The sequence below is a fragment of the Dipodomys spectabilis genome, unplaced genomic scaffold (genome assembly GCF_019054845.1).
Source record: "Dipodomys spectabilis isolate Male_0828 unplaced genomic scaffold, ASM1905484v1 ptg000045l, whole genome shotgun sequence".
Classification (NCBI taxonomy): domain Eukaryota; kingdom Metazoa; phylum Chordata; class Mammalia; order Rodentia; family Heteromyidae; genus Dipodomys; species Dipodomys spectabilis.
In genome coordinates, this window is record NW_024870722.1 from 4786388 (window position 1) to 4801616 (window position 15229).

Here is a 15229-nt window from a genome sequence, read left to right on the forward strand (position 1 = left end):
GAGATTGGGAGGCTTATGGTTAAAGGTCAGTCTGAGCAAAAAGTTCCTAAAAACCTATTTCGACCAATAAAATAATCTGGACAAAGTGTCCCCTTAAGTCACTTGAGAAGCTCAAATAGGAGGATTGCAGCCCATACTGGCCCAGTGAAAACAAAGCAAGATGCAACTGGAAAAATGACAGAAGCCAAAGGGGTGGGAAAAGTTGCAGAGCGGCTGAGGGGCAGGACAGCTGTGACTTACGGAGTCCCAGGGCTATAAAGTTACCCCCGCAGTATCTTAAAACATGGCAACCATAGGGATTCCATCCACCTTAGATTATGACTGTCCCGTGGACGCAATAAACTGTGAGAAGTCTCACCTTTTCAGACTTAACTGAATTGTGAAATTAGTATACGTGTTGCCGAAGCCAACACCGAATTATGAAATTAGAATTTCATAAAAAAGTCAACAAGAAGAGGTCATTTGGCCTGAGGTGGGACTGTAATTACATACCTATGTTCTTGTTGCTTAGCAGGGCCACCATGCATAAGGCCATAGATTGCACAGCAGGTAAGAAAGCAGACAGGCAAAATTCAGTGCAGTAATACAGCTGGTAGAACTGGAACACCTGTGCCTCTAATGTCCCCAAGAAAGATTCTATTTTCCTCTTCCAGGCTCCATCTCCTCCAGAACAGATTGACTAAGTATTTATACAGAGAAGCATATAATTTTCATTAAGATTGGATGCAAAAAATGTCACATAAGGTCATGTATTCGTACCGGGAAGGAAGCATGAAATCTGGGGATTTCTCCCGGCACCCGGCACCTATACTGCCGAGCTCATTCCTTCTGTTGGCCCCGGCTCCACACTCTGCTCTGAAAGCCAGACCAGATTGAACACAGCAAACCCTATCTTCCTTTCAGTATAGAAGGCAATGAGTCACTGTTTATGCAATGTTCTGCTATTAGAGCAAATAAGCAGAAACCAGGAATTCCAAAACACGGCATGTTCTCATTTCCACTTCACATGAGTCCGAAGCTTGCCAAATTTGGGCACTTGAATTTATGAGGTCCCCTATGGCCCATTCCTTTATCAGCCCTCCACATAATTGTTTAACTAAGACTTTCTGATAAAAATGTCTCAAATTCTTGTGATGTTTTTCAGCAGCAAACAAATGCCTGTAGGCTGTGGCTGGGCCCTGGGGTTTAGCAAGCCCTCCTGTTTTGGAAGATGTATCCTGTTCAGTGAGCTGAGTTGGGGTGACAAAACCAAGGAGCTGAGCCAGCAGGCCCAAGGTGCAGAACGGTACCTTTGTGTAACTTTAACTGAACTGGGGCTTATGCCCTCCAGTGACCCCAAGATGAAGAGAATTAGCATTAGCTCTCTGCAGTCAGGTACACAACTCACAAAGAGATGCTTTGTACAAAAGCAAACTAAGTGAAGAAAATGAGAATCTAGCTACCTAAGTGTCCTGCCTATCTCTAAGAATATCATGTGTGTCTCTTTGCTCTCCTTGCCTTCCGCTATCCTATTGATTTCCATTCAGTCTCCGTGTTTGGTTAAGAAAGGTAGCTCTGGATGAGAAGGGGAAGTACAGAAATGGTGGGACAAAGGGTGAACTAACTCAGCAGTAATACTCACTAGACACTGTGTTGGAAAGGAACTACAATTTGTGGGGTAAGGGGGTTGGGAGGGAAAAAAAAAGACTGGGAGGAAAAACCAGGGAAGAGGTGACACTGTTAAAAAGAAATGTACTCAATACCTGACTTACGTAACTGCAACCCCTCTGTACATCACCTAGCCAAAAAAAATAAATAAATAAAAGAAAAAAGAGGGAACAGGAACCAGAAGCCATCTCCAGCAGCCTGCACTATCCTGTCTAGATTCTGACTTATTTTTTTTTAATTTGGAAAATGAAAGAAAATGCAGAAGTTAGGTGTTGAGTGTGCATTCAGAACCCCACTTTCCCATCTATCTCCATAAAGAAATACTTTCCACATCTGAGTGATCACCCAGAGGTACTTTCTAGTACTCTGACATTTCCACTCAAAGTCATCCAGTGATGACAACCTGGCCTCCAACTATACTGGTAAAGTTCTCCCTTTTGGTCCCTTGATTTAGTAAAATGAAAAAAGAGATTTTTCTATTTTTAGTACTTTTCATGTAAGATCTAAAAGTATACTTAAAAGGTCAGATTTGGACATCTAAGAGGTGAGGGGACATTTTTAAAAGGTCCACAGGCCCTCTGGGAGACATTGTTGATTTTGAGGGAAAAAAAAATAATGTTGGAAAGAAAAGAGGTTTAGGCTAGGGTTGACCCTGCTCTATTACAGGGAGGAGACACTTTCAGAGACTATTTTTGAATTATCCCCTACTATTGAGACTCCACAGTCCCGAGGTTCTGGCAGAAGAAAGATGGGATGAGGAGTGGGCCAAGCCCATCACAGGCCTGAGTTCTCCCACCAGATCCCAATGTAAGAGTGCTTGGACTCCAGTCCTGGCTTTCTGCTACGCCCCTGAAGGCTTCCAACCTCTTTGGGCTCAGAAGCACTCATGAAGTCTAAACCACCTGTCAGTCTTAATTTCTGTCTATTCCCAGCTAACCCTGGGATACCAGTCTGGAAATTTCCCTAAATTACCCATACTCACACATGCTTTTAGGCTTTAAAAAACACACAAAAACAGCTCAGAATGCTTCCGTATATCATGTCAATATCCCGCTTAAAAATTTTCAGTGGGGGCTGGGAAGGTGGCTCAGTGGTAGAGCACTTGCCTTGCATACATGAGGCCCTGGGTTCGATTCCTCAGCACCACATAAGCAAAAAAAAAAAAAAGAAGAAGAAGAAGAAGAAAATTTTCAGTGGCTTTTCTCCTGTCTTGAAGATAAAACTCCCAACTCCTCAGAAGAGCTGACTGAAAAGGTAATTCCTTTTTTTTTTTTTTTTTTTGGTTGGTTGTGGGGCCTGAACCTTGGGCTTGGGTGCTGTCCCTGCGCTCTTCAGCTCAAGGGGAACGCTCTACCACTTGAGCCACAGTGCCACTTCCTGAAAAGGTAATTCCTAACCTGGTCTCTTTTTTGGATATTTCTCACCACACTCTTCTCTAGCCACCTGGAGTTACCTGCAGTTTTCTAGCGCACTACATCCTCTCACCTCTGAACTTTGCACATAGTGTCTACCATATGTTCAGGGCAAGAGCTTCCCCCATTCCTTTATATGCACTCATTAAATAATTTGGTGTGGCCCAGAGGAAATTAGAGTTGCAAAGTGTCCGTGCACTGGGGTTTGTTTTCTCTTGCTGCACTTGGGAACTCTTGAAACTGCAGTATGAAGATTTCAGACTACCCTGCTGGAGGAGGAGAAACTTCATGGAGCAGACAGACTGTCAATAGCTGCTCCTTCACCCTTGGGTCAGCCTTCCAACAGTCATGCAGATGAGGCCATTCTGTATTAACCAATCCCAGCCAAGCTGGCCCAGATTAGACTAGCCTAGGTTACCCATAGAGTCATAAAATGTAGAATACATACGTTTTAAGCCATTAAATGTTAAAACTGCTTGGTAAGAGGTATAGATGAACTGAAACACCATTTTGTCTTCTGTGTGATACCAACTCATCCTTTCAGGTCTAACGGCAAAGGCTTTCCTGACTCCAGAAAATGCCACAGTGGTTTGCAACCATGGCATCCTGTGGGTACCACTGGAAGAGCACTGGTCATGTATAAAGGAGTTGTCCATTTTCACATCTTACCCCAGTTATAGAAAATGCCTTGAGCTATTGTAAAGAACTAGTTTTTAGACACACTCAATATTTGCTCAAAGAAGGTAGATGAACACCCTCAGTCCCACATTTTCTTCTACCCTCAATTCCAAAGCATCAAACTAGCTAATTTTTGTCTATTATCCCCTGGATGTAGTACTGCATCAAACTATCATATTTCTTTTTTTCCCTCCAAAGTTGTGTATATCAATAACCTTTGGGAATCCCCCTACTTTTAATAGATGAGAATAGCATAGCCTCCAAACTTGCTTTCAAATTCACAGCCTTTCACTTTGACTAATCCTAACAAACTTCACCTAAAAATTCTAGAAGTCTGTAGCACTTGTGCGCGCACACCACACACACACACACAGACAGACACAGATACATGTATAAGTCTGAAAAGTGAGATCACTTTCACTGTCCTAATTGCTCTGTATGTCAAAGAAGGTCTTAACAACATGTAACTAAATTCAGTGTTGGTCCAGTGGCAATGACAATTGGCAATTCCAATTACAGAGACAATGTCAGTTGCGACTGTTCACCTGTTCAGTTCAGCACATCATGATAAATTTTTGTTTCAAGACATTTATCATTATGACAGCATCATAGCTGCCAGTTACCAAGGAGCAGTTGCTGGGCTCAAATGCATACTTTCACTTAATTCTCTCAATAACCCTTTTGGGTAGGTATGCTCAGTCCTATTTTACAGATGAGGCTAAATAAGGACCAGAGAGGTTGAAAGGTTTCCCCAAGGATACACTACTACTGACTGGCAGGCCTGGGATTTATATCCAGAAGCTACCTATTTAGACTCATTGCTTTAAATTGGATGTAGTGATCTAACAATGATAACCATCTTTGTAAGACAAGGAAACAGGGGCACTGGAAGAAAACAGTTGGTCCCAAAGGGGCAGAAATGGGAGGTGAATCAAGGTATCTATTCTTAACTTGATGTTCCCACTTCTGAACCACGCCCAAGGCAGCCCATCTCCCCATCTCCCCTTCTCTGATTACTGTTTTGATTGACATCTGCCCCTGTGATCTGCAACAGCAGATTGAGAAGGCAGCAATACGTAATGGGTTCCTCCCCTCCCAGGTGCGCTTCTAATTACTCTGCATCTAGAGAGATCGTAGCATGTGTGAGACAGGCGGTTCATGAAAGCTAATAGGGCTATCATCTATTTTTCTTGTCTTTTAAAATAGCAGCCATCAAGCTAGTTGTAGTGGCTCAATCCTGTAAGCCAAACTATTTGGAAGGCAGAGATCAGGGGATCAAGGTTCAAAGCCAGCTTGCACATAAAAATTCAAGAGACTCCATATCATACAGTGGCTGGGTACTGTGGTACACAGCTAGAGAGAAAGCACAATGGCTGCTGTATGTCACCAGCCTGTCATCCCCAACTACCTGGGAAAGTGTAAGTAGGAAGATCACAGTCTAGGCTGGCTGGGACACAAAGTTGAGTCCCAAACTTGAAAACAAGCAATGCAGAGCTGAGAATGTGACTTAGTGGTAGAGTGATTGCCTAGCATGAATGAAGCCCTGGGTTTGATTCCACAGTACTGCATGAACAGAAAACGCTGGAAATGGTGCTGTGGCTCAAGTGGTAGAGTGTTAGCCTTGAGCAAAAGAAGTGCAGGAGCAGTGCCCAGGCCCTGAGTTCAGTCCCCAGGACCGGAAAAAAAAAAGAAAAGAAAGAAGCAATACAAGAAAGGGCTGAAAGAGTGGTAGAGCTCCAGTGGTATGTGATACTCTGAATTCAATCACCAGTGTAGCCAAAAAGAACCAAAATAAATATAGCAGCTCTAAAACCTAGAGAAGTATTTTAAAATTCTAACTGGAATGTTATTCATAGTAGCCATATTTATTCATATAAACATAACAGAACGTTCCTTATTATCTGTATGCTGTTAACAATGACAAATGTGCATCACAAATACTGAATTTTGAGTTAAATTATCACTTTTACAAAAGGGAAAATCTCTATTTCTGTGCAATACAAAGATGAACCTAGTAAGTAAGTACACATAGTCTTCAATCACTTTAATCATTTCAACAATTTAAAATAATGATGAGTCTGGTATAGTGGCTCACACTTAGTCTTACTCAGGGGACTGAGATCAGGAAGACTGTAGTTTGAGGTTAGTCAATGCAGAAACAACAACAGCAGCAAAACCCAAAAATAAACTTCATGAGACTACATCTCAACAGAAAAAGCTGTGTATGGTAGTACATATCTGTAAGCTAGCTATACAGGAAACCTAAATAGGAGGATCATGGTCCAGAAAGCAAGACTCTATCTTGAAAATAGCCAGAGGGATGAGGGTATGGCTCGAGTGATACAGAGTCCCTGCCTAGCAAGTGAGAGACATTCAGGTCAACAAAAAGGCATGCTCAGGGGAAATGGCATGCAAATCTGATACCCAAGGGCTTCCACAATGAAGGGCTATGAGCTAAAGCTCCCAAGAAACTCAATGTCAACTGAGTGGACTGCCCAATTTTAGACCTAAAAAATATAGTAAAGATCAAGCTAAGTTAGGGAGTTTTAGGATGTCTTCTTCAGGATTTCTGTTTTTTTTTTGTTTTTTTTTTGGGGGGGGGGGCGGCCGCCATGGGGCCTGAACTCTGGGCCTGGGCGCTGTCCCTCAGCTCTTCAGCTCAAGGCTAGCACTCTACCACTTGAGCCACAGCACCACTTCCGGCTTTTTTCTTTTTTGCTTATGTGGTGCTGAGGAATTGAACCCAGGGCCTCATGCATGCAAGGCAAGCGCTCTACCACTGAGCCACCTTCCCAGCCCAGGGTTTCTGTTCTTTTGGATCCAAATCTGAAAACTGTAGAAGAAGTCACTGGAGCCAACTCTCATGGCATATGGGGAGGAGGAGAGCATTTACAAAGGAAGCACAAGGTGAGCAGTGTTTCATTTCAATCCTGGGCCCATGGATCAATTACCAGACGCAGAAACAAAGCTCCTGTTACCCTGGAAGCTTTAAGACCTTACTTGCAACAGGAACAGGAGACAAGATTAGCGGCCTTGGTTATTTCCCTTCATCCTCTCCCTCTCCTGACCTCTGATTCCTCCCAAATATCTCTTCAGGTCCCCAACTCTGAATGCCAACGCTGATAAACACCAGAACATTAGCCCTATTCACAAGAAAAAGAAAATGATAGCATCAAATGTACTGAGATCACCTAACATCCTGGCCCAGTATCCCCACCTTCTGCCTGGATCATCCGTTTAATTACTTCTCTCTTCTCTATGGGATGATATCTGGACCAGAAAGATCCTTAGTAAGTGACACTCCCATGATACACTGTGTTAAGTATCCTTGGAGGCCTGCCCAGATGAGGGAAATGGAAAATCCTCTTTGAGCAGGGTGACTGCCAACTCCCTTCTGATTCTTTGAGGCCATCGACTTCCAGGGCCACTCCCTCAGGCGCCTCCAGGGAAGTACCAGCCATCGGGTTGCCAGGACAACGGGTCCACTGCTGAGGCCCTTTAATAGATTGCAAGCTGAGCCTGGAACCTGAATGACAAACTCCACTGACAGCAACCAGATACTCACTGGTAGCTAATCTGCTCCCTAAAGGAGGTGGTAGAGTAACTACTTTATGGGTGGCTCTCACTCAGCTGTACGACCCTGGTGCTTGATGTGGTAACAGAGAAAGAACAAGAAACTAGCTTCAGATAGAGCCTGAATGACTCCAACAAATTATGCATGTCAGTACAGAATAAAAGAAAAAAATACCAGTGAACATTTGTACATTTCTTAAGCTCCTGAGACAGAGGAGGAGGGCAATCAGTGAAAGTGGCTATAAGAGAAGGAAAAACAGGTCTGTACAATAATTGTTCTCCTGCACTGTAGCAAACTACTTGTCCCCCATTTCTTGCAGAACAATGTAAAGGCAGAGGAAACTAGAAAACTAGGGTTTGCCATAGGAGGAGACCAGAACAATCTTTGTGGCCAGTTCTCTTTGTTCTGCAGGGTAAGTTTTACAGTGCTTGTAATGTGTAACAGCTCGAAGAGCCGCAGGCATGAAGATGGCCTAGTAACGACTTGGATTTCAGTCCTGGAGAAATGATCATTTTTCAATTCTATGCAAGTTCCAACAAATTGAGAAGGAAGGCAAAATAAAATGAAGAGCTACCTCATAGAAACTGTAGAACACTGATTTTAATAGAGTTTTATTTCTAGGAATTCCCCCCGAACCCCCCTGCCCCAGTAAGGTGTCTGGTTGTTAGTGAAGATGGCTCATGTTCAGACTGAAGTAGGTGATGCTCAGCAGCCCTAGTACCTTTGATGGAACCTAGCAGCAAATTTTTCCAGAAAGTTACATCCCAGTGCCTGCACTCCAGGCTGCAGGAGATGGTCCCAAGCTTTGTGTATCCTGAGCACTGAGAAACAAGAGTACAGTGAGTGTGACCAGAAGAACTTGCCCAAGTTTCCAAAATACAACTTTCTGAAACAAAAGATCACTTATATCCCATTTATATTTCTATTTTGGGCAATTCAACAAAAGTACATTGTCTCAGGAACATCAGCATAAACAAAAAATGATTTGCAAACTTCTCCAATGCAGATTTTAACCAGCTAGTTTTGCCTATCTTGCTTGTTGTACAGGGTGCCTGTGGCTCACACCTGTAATCCTACCTACTTGGGAGGCCGAGATTCTGAGGATCACAACTCAAAACCAGCTCAGACAAAAAAGCCTGTGAGATGCTTATCTCCAAATGACTACCAAAAATCCTGAAATGAAGCTGTGGCTCAATTGGTACTGTGCTAACCATGACCAAAAAAAAGCCCAGGGACAGTACCCAAGCCCTGAGTTCAAGACCCAGGACTGGTACACAAAAAAGTCATTGTGATGAAAATCATTGTGATGTTTAAAAAAGGTTTTAAGATAATCCTCAGAGCAGGAAGAAAATAAATTCTTTCAATGTTAAGATTCCACTTAGTAATGATTTATTATATAACTATCATTGGAAATTAAATATAAATATATGTTTAGCAAGCAGGTCAGTGATTTTTTTGGTATAAAAAATTTTCAAAATAGAAAATTTGGACAATTAAAAACAAATTATCTACTATTTATCTCTTTATACTTAAGGAACAATTTTTTTCTGCTTAAAATAAAGCAATAGATTTATGTCACTGTCATTAAACAATGCTCCTGAGTTCCTATTTACACTTAACTTTCCTATAAAGTGAAGGAATCAGAATAAGCTTACAGAGAACTATGAATGTATATAAGAGAATTAATGTCTGGACTGCAGGCTTTGTGAGAAATGGCATACCTTAGAAGTATTACATCACAGGTGACAGAACAGATCAGCCTGTGATGTGTCCCAAGTTAGGAGAGTTACTGATCTCTAGAAGAACATTCCAAGGGTGACTATCTGTCAGCAGGGGAGGCCTGCCCTGTCACCAATCATTCCTGCCCTTCCTTCTTTCCCCAGTACCAATTCTTGAACATGGGGCACTTTGAAGATTACACCATTAGAGAAACACATTTTTCGTTCCAAGTATGATTTTTAGCCAGAGCTCAATTGGAAATGCTACATGTACTACTGTTGGAAGGGAGGCATTATCATTTTTTTTAAAGTGGCACCCAGTTCTTGCTTCAACTTGTACATGTGAAGACAGAAAGCAGTGCTAAGGAAAATGGGGACTATGTCTTGTCTTACAAATCCCCATGGTAGGTCTTTATCAGGGGTCAAACCACACAATTTCTGATGGGAAGAAATGCCTGGTTCTAAGGTCTCTTGGGCTCCACTGTCTGAGATCTCAAGGGCTCCATTGTCTCAAAAGCATCCTTCTCCTTCTCAAAAGCACAGAGAGTAAAATCCTATCTTTGCTTACAGGCCTAATCAAGAGAACCCAGCAGTGCTTGAAGCCTCCCTTCAAAACTTGGCTCTGAGGAATCTTACCCATCATCCCTTTCAGCACAACTAACCCCACCACTACATTCATCCTGCAATGATGCTCTAGAGAAAGCTCCAGGTGTCAGTGAACACAGAGGACTCAGCAATGCCTTTCTGGCAGACCAGAGCACACAACAGTACACAACAGTCTTCCAGTACGTTGTGTACTGAATTCTAAACTCCAATAAGACACACCAACTTTTTCCCTTAAGGCTGTTCAGTTAGGAAACATTCTAACTAGGCTATTGATGATTGCTTTTTCCTCATGAATGAATATACAGTAGAATACATGAATATAGTAGATTCATGAACTCTTCTCCTTCCATTGCTTCTGGGTGTTCTTTGCACTTTTACCTCTTCTTCAGGATGTTGAAAGGAAGAGCGTAGAGAAGATGGTGCCAAGAAGAAACCCAGGAAGGCTACATCTTGACCAGCCACACTTACATCTCCCTTCAGAAGCAGCATCTCATACAACTCTGGCAAATTTTCTGCCCCCTGCCACCCAATAACACAAAGCAAAAATGGGCAGGAATTAGTGAGGCTTTCAGGAAGAGGTGATTGGAGGAAGTCTGAGGAAAAGGGCCAAGATTACACCCAGTTACTTGCATGGAAAGTGCTCTTTGCCTTTATGATACACAGGCCAATTCCAGAGGCTGAAAGCAAGGATTAAACACAGGGAGGTTGCTTTTCCCTCTTTTAACAAAAATCTTCCCTCATCTTCTGACCCTGGTTTATCTCATGATCATGCTAGAGAATATAGTATTACAGATGGCCAATCTAAAAGGTATGGATCAACACATTGCTCTTACTAGAGTACGTATATAATTCCTTTATTCTTGGAAGTAGAAATCCAGGTCCCATGTTCTCAAAACTTCTATTTACAAAGACAGAAAAACACTACTCATCCAGGCAGAGCAGTGTTTGTATTTTCCATTTCTTCCTAAAGATGGCCTAATTCTGACCTGCTGGGCAGGTATTTTGAGAAGGGGGGATGTTGATAAACAGAAAAATCACTGACACCTTTATTCCCATGGTCCTTGAGAGCAAGGCAATAGGTTGTCTTCTTATGAAGGCTTTTGTCAACTATCCCTTGTTCATACAGGAAGTTCTAGGCCTACTTTGTACTGGCACACAGTTTCTTTCTCCCAAGCCCAGCACTGGGATGGAGTGCCAGCCAGTCATTTTTCTAGGGAGGCAACTTCCAGGTAGATACAGCACTTCTGGTGCAGGCCCACTTTGGGAATTACCAGGAGCTCAAAGGTGGGAGAGATAAGATAGGAGATAGAAGCACCATGGGTCACAGGATGCCTGGGCAGGTTGCTCACAGACCACAAACCACTCAGATGGAAAAGGGGAGAGCGTAGAAGTCTTAAAAAGTATCAGAAAAAATCCCCACGCTCTATTGATATTTCTGTCATACTTTCTTTCTTAAACAAATCATTTCCTCTTGCATATTTATTTGCATGTATCATAGACTAAATTTAAGGAAAAGAAAATAAGACTGGGTCTGTCCACGCCATCTGTTCATTACCCTCATCAAACTGTTATCAGACTCAAGGAGTTCTCATGAGAATATGGTTTATCTATTTTTTTCCTCATGGCATAGGCCCATATAAGACAAGGCTAAACATGCACTAACTCTATCCCTAGATAATCACTGGACAAGTATTTCCTGGACCAAGTAGGATTTCAGGTGTTAGGGATCCACCAGGAAATAATAACAATAAAGAACATCCCCATCCTACTGGAGCTTGCAGTCTACTTTAGGGGACTGATGATAGCCAAAATATAACATGTAAAATGCTTAGAAGGAAAAAAGGAGAAGATGGAGAGAGGTGGAGTGTTGCCACTGCATATAGATCATGCCAAATAGCTTTAATAAGGCCAAAGAAGACCATTTAGGGAAGCTGAGGCCAGAAATACAAGATCCCAATCCCCTTGCTCAGCGCTGAACAATATTATCGTAGTTGTTTAAGAGTAAACCTCAGAATGGAGACATAGCTTTTTGGTAGAGCACTTGACTAACAGGTCGGAGGATCTGAGTTCAATCCTCAGCACTGCAGGTAAACAGAGAGATAGAAAAGAGAGAGGGGGTGGGAAAGTACAACTATAGAGCTCCTGTTTAATTATCAGAATGATCAATGAATACAGACACTAAAACTCAAAAAGACTAAATGGTATTCTTAGAAGCTCTCAAACAGATACTTGTAGGTTTATATATGGTCCACAGGAAAGTATTATGGAAAGAATTTCATGGTAATGTATTAGAAGCAACTGTAAATGAGATCATGACCAATCACTGATTTCTAGGAGGGTCCAATGTGCTTCATCACCTTATGCAATGTTAGACATAGAGAGTGGAAGCAACAATAGAGGTATCTTTTTTCTTGCTGCCCATCCTCCCATGGGTCCCAGAGTACCATGGCTCACAGTTCTACGGCCACCTGCGGCATCATGTGCACAACCTAGGTCTCCTGACTCGTTCATTTTCACTTCTGCTCCTTTCTCACACAGAATACCACATCTGAGACACCTTCATGGCAAAGGCCATCTGTTAGGAGAAGTTGATGACAGATGTGAGAGATGATACCAACCCACAGAAAGGAGTTGATGCAGTGAGTAATGATCTGGGTGCAGTCTACAGTATTTCATTCATCTGCTATGAGTATTACATGCCCAGACACCCTCAGCCATGCCCCATCTATGTACAAACACGTGTTCCATGAAAGTTACCAGCTTCTTGCTTCATACTGTCCCTATGAGAACCTGACCTCCAGATACTCAAGTCATCAGATCTAGAGAAAAATCTCATGTTGTAAGAAGATTGTGCCAAGATTAGAACAGTTTACTGATATCAAAATGTATTAAGAAAATTGGGAGCTTCCTTCTGAAGTAGTACTGTTTTGAAAACTCTTTAGCACATGTAAGAAGCTCACTGAAATTCAGTATTTTCTTCCTTTTTCTCACGACAGAAGGATTCTAAAATGAGTTTAAGTTGGCCATGTGACATCTTAGGAAGTTTACAATTCAGAACATCTTTGAAAACCTCACTTAATGTCTGAGGTCTAACATGAGCACTTCAAAGCAATAGTTAAAAAGAAACATCAGATTTGAAACAAAACTTTCTTGATTATAGAAAACTGAGACATATAGCTCTTATCTGTAATACATGTGCTTTCTGGGATTAAAAAATACACCTTCACAATATTATCATCCCAACACTTATTCAACTGGGAAAAAGACTTTCTAGTAAAACCTCTTAGCACTCAAATCCAACAAAGTCTTAAGTTATTCTCTGATAGTGATAGAAACTTTTACAACAAGAGATAGCTTTTTGGTAAGTATTCAAGTGCCTACACAATGTTCTGCTCCTTTGGGAAGCCTCAGCCATGGTCAAACGCTCCCTGAACAAAGTACATAGCAACATACAGAATTTTACAATACCATTTTGAGGATTAATGACTTGCTCAGAATCATAAATATACTTGACCTTAATGGCAAGACCTAGAATTCTGATCCACTGATCCCAGAAGCTATGTAATTTCCATTAGAACCAAGATAATTATATGTACAAATGGAAACACATAAAATACTTGCCTGTTGTGTAACTATAAGGCAATGGCAAATTTTCAATACATATTTCAGTATTAATAGTTAACCCTCAAGGAATATGGATGCCTAGACATAGTCTAATTCAAATGTTTAAAAAGCCAAACTTTTCAGCAGAAATTTTCCTGTTTGTTATATTTTTTTCCCTCTCATATATGCCCCATCTTGCCCTTTTATAGTCTATGGGCAACTGCACAAAGTCAGTGATTAACAATTATGAAGATACATATATACATATATACACATAGTAACATATAAACCATACATATATACACATAGTAACATATAAAAGTATCCGTGCATATTACAAAACTGTAATTTCTCTGTTTAGCCTAGACACACACCAAACACAGAAAAACCAGGTTGAAATTGGCCCTTGAAGAAAGTATTTATTTCTCAAAGGTGCTCAGTGGCCAAACTCCATTTCCTATGACTATTGTTTCCTAATCAGCACTTTTCTATTTATTTTTTATTTTTTTTTTGTCAGTTGTGGGGCTTGAACTCTGGGCCTGGGCACTGTCCCTCAGCTCTTCAGCTCAAGATGAGTACTCTACCGCTTGAGCCACAGCACCACTTCCAACTCTTCTAAAACTTATGTATAACTCTGTCTAGCAAAGAGGTAAAATCTCCAAAAAGTGGAAGAGTTGGGAAAACCCCCTTAAAGTTTCATAGAAAAGGAACTCTTTGACATTAGGTCATCTTATTAATTACCTGATATTAAAACATCTCAATAATATTCATCTGACTTTCTTTTGCTAATCTCAAAATTGAAAATAGCTTCATAAAAGTCAGTAGAATAAGAAAATTTGAATGAGGACCACAAGTCACTGCTCATACTTGTATACTTCAAGATTGTGAGGCCCAGAAAAAAAGGTGTTCCCATTCAAAGTTTCACATAAGAAAGAACATTAGTTGGATGAAAATCCTGGTTACCAATTCTCAGTCTATTCATCAACCTAAAAGAACGGCAATAACCCCTTCAGAGGCTGCTCAAAACGACAGTATTAGCTGTCCCAGTAGAACAGGTATTCCTCCAATGAAAGAGATCACTGAATTCCACTCTTTTATTCCAGAACTAATGAGCAGGGTTCAGAAGCTGAGAGAAAGGCAAGTTCATAGCAAACACAAGCAGAAACTCCTCTTCTAAAATAAGGAATTAATTAGATGATCAGCTAGAGTTCCTGCTAACACCCCTCATCACCCTGGCTGGGTTGCAGCCAATGATTCACAAATTCTTACAAGGCAAGCCTCTGCAGATGAAGAGCAATTGCTCTGGGTCAACTTACAACATTCACTGCTCACAGTTCCCAAGTAGCCTTGGCTTGTACTTCACCATGGAAGCCGGGGCTGGGGTCTGGTCTATTCTTCCTTCCTTGTATAGAAAAGCGAGAAATTCCTAGCAGAGAACAAAAGGAAAATAAATAGGTGAGTGCATTATTGAATTACTCATTAGCTCAGCAAATGAAGCCACTAGATCAATCAGATGAACTGATGATAATTCACCAAAGACCATTTCCAATAGAGAGATGTCGTATGTATTTTTTCTCTTGCCTCAGGAAACTAACAGGACATAGCCACCCCTCAACCCTTTTTCTTTTCTTTCTATGCCATAAAGTTGAAGCCAATTCTGGGTATTTCAGACACAATCCTGGCTGAGCTACAACTTGATCACACAGCCTCCAAAGCAACCACTTAGGGTTGGAGGGTGCAGCTAGGCTCAGTGGTTTGCCAAGAATGTGCGAGGCCCTAGGTTCCATCCCAGCACCATGAAAAACAAAATCCAAAAATAAGCCACTTGATTTTACACTTTGCGAAAAGGAAGAAAGGACAACCACCTTTTGCCATTTCCATACTGAACGGAGTTGCCAGGAGGATTAATAAGATCGCTCTTGTGATCTTTCCAGCTCCCAAGGAGACTGCACAATATTCTTAGTGGTCATGAGCCTGGTACTGAGCATGGA

General features: G+C 41.5%; 1 protein-coding gene across 1 annotated transcript in view; it reads right to left on the bottom strand.

The window, feature by feature from the left end:
* The window catches only part of Atxn1 (ataxin 1), a 407118-nt gene that overhangs the window by 131326 nt on the left and 260563 nt on the right, over positions 1-15229 (bottom strand). The window contains exon 8 of the mRNA XM_042678587.1: positions 14555-14664. The gene's annotated coding sequence lies outside the window, so the exon portion shown is untranslated. The remainder of the gene's footprint in view (positions 1-14554; positions 14665-15229) is intronic.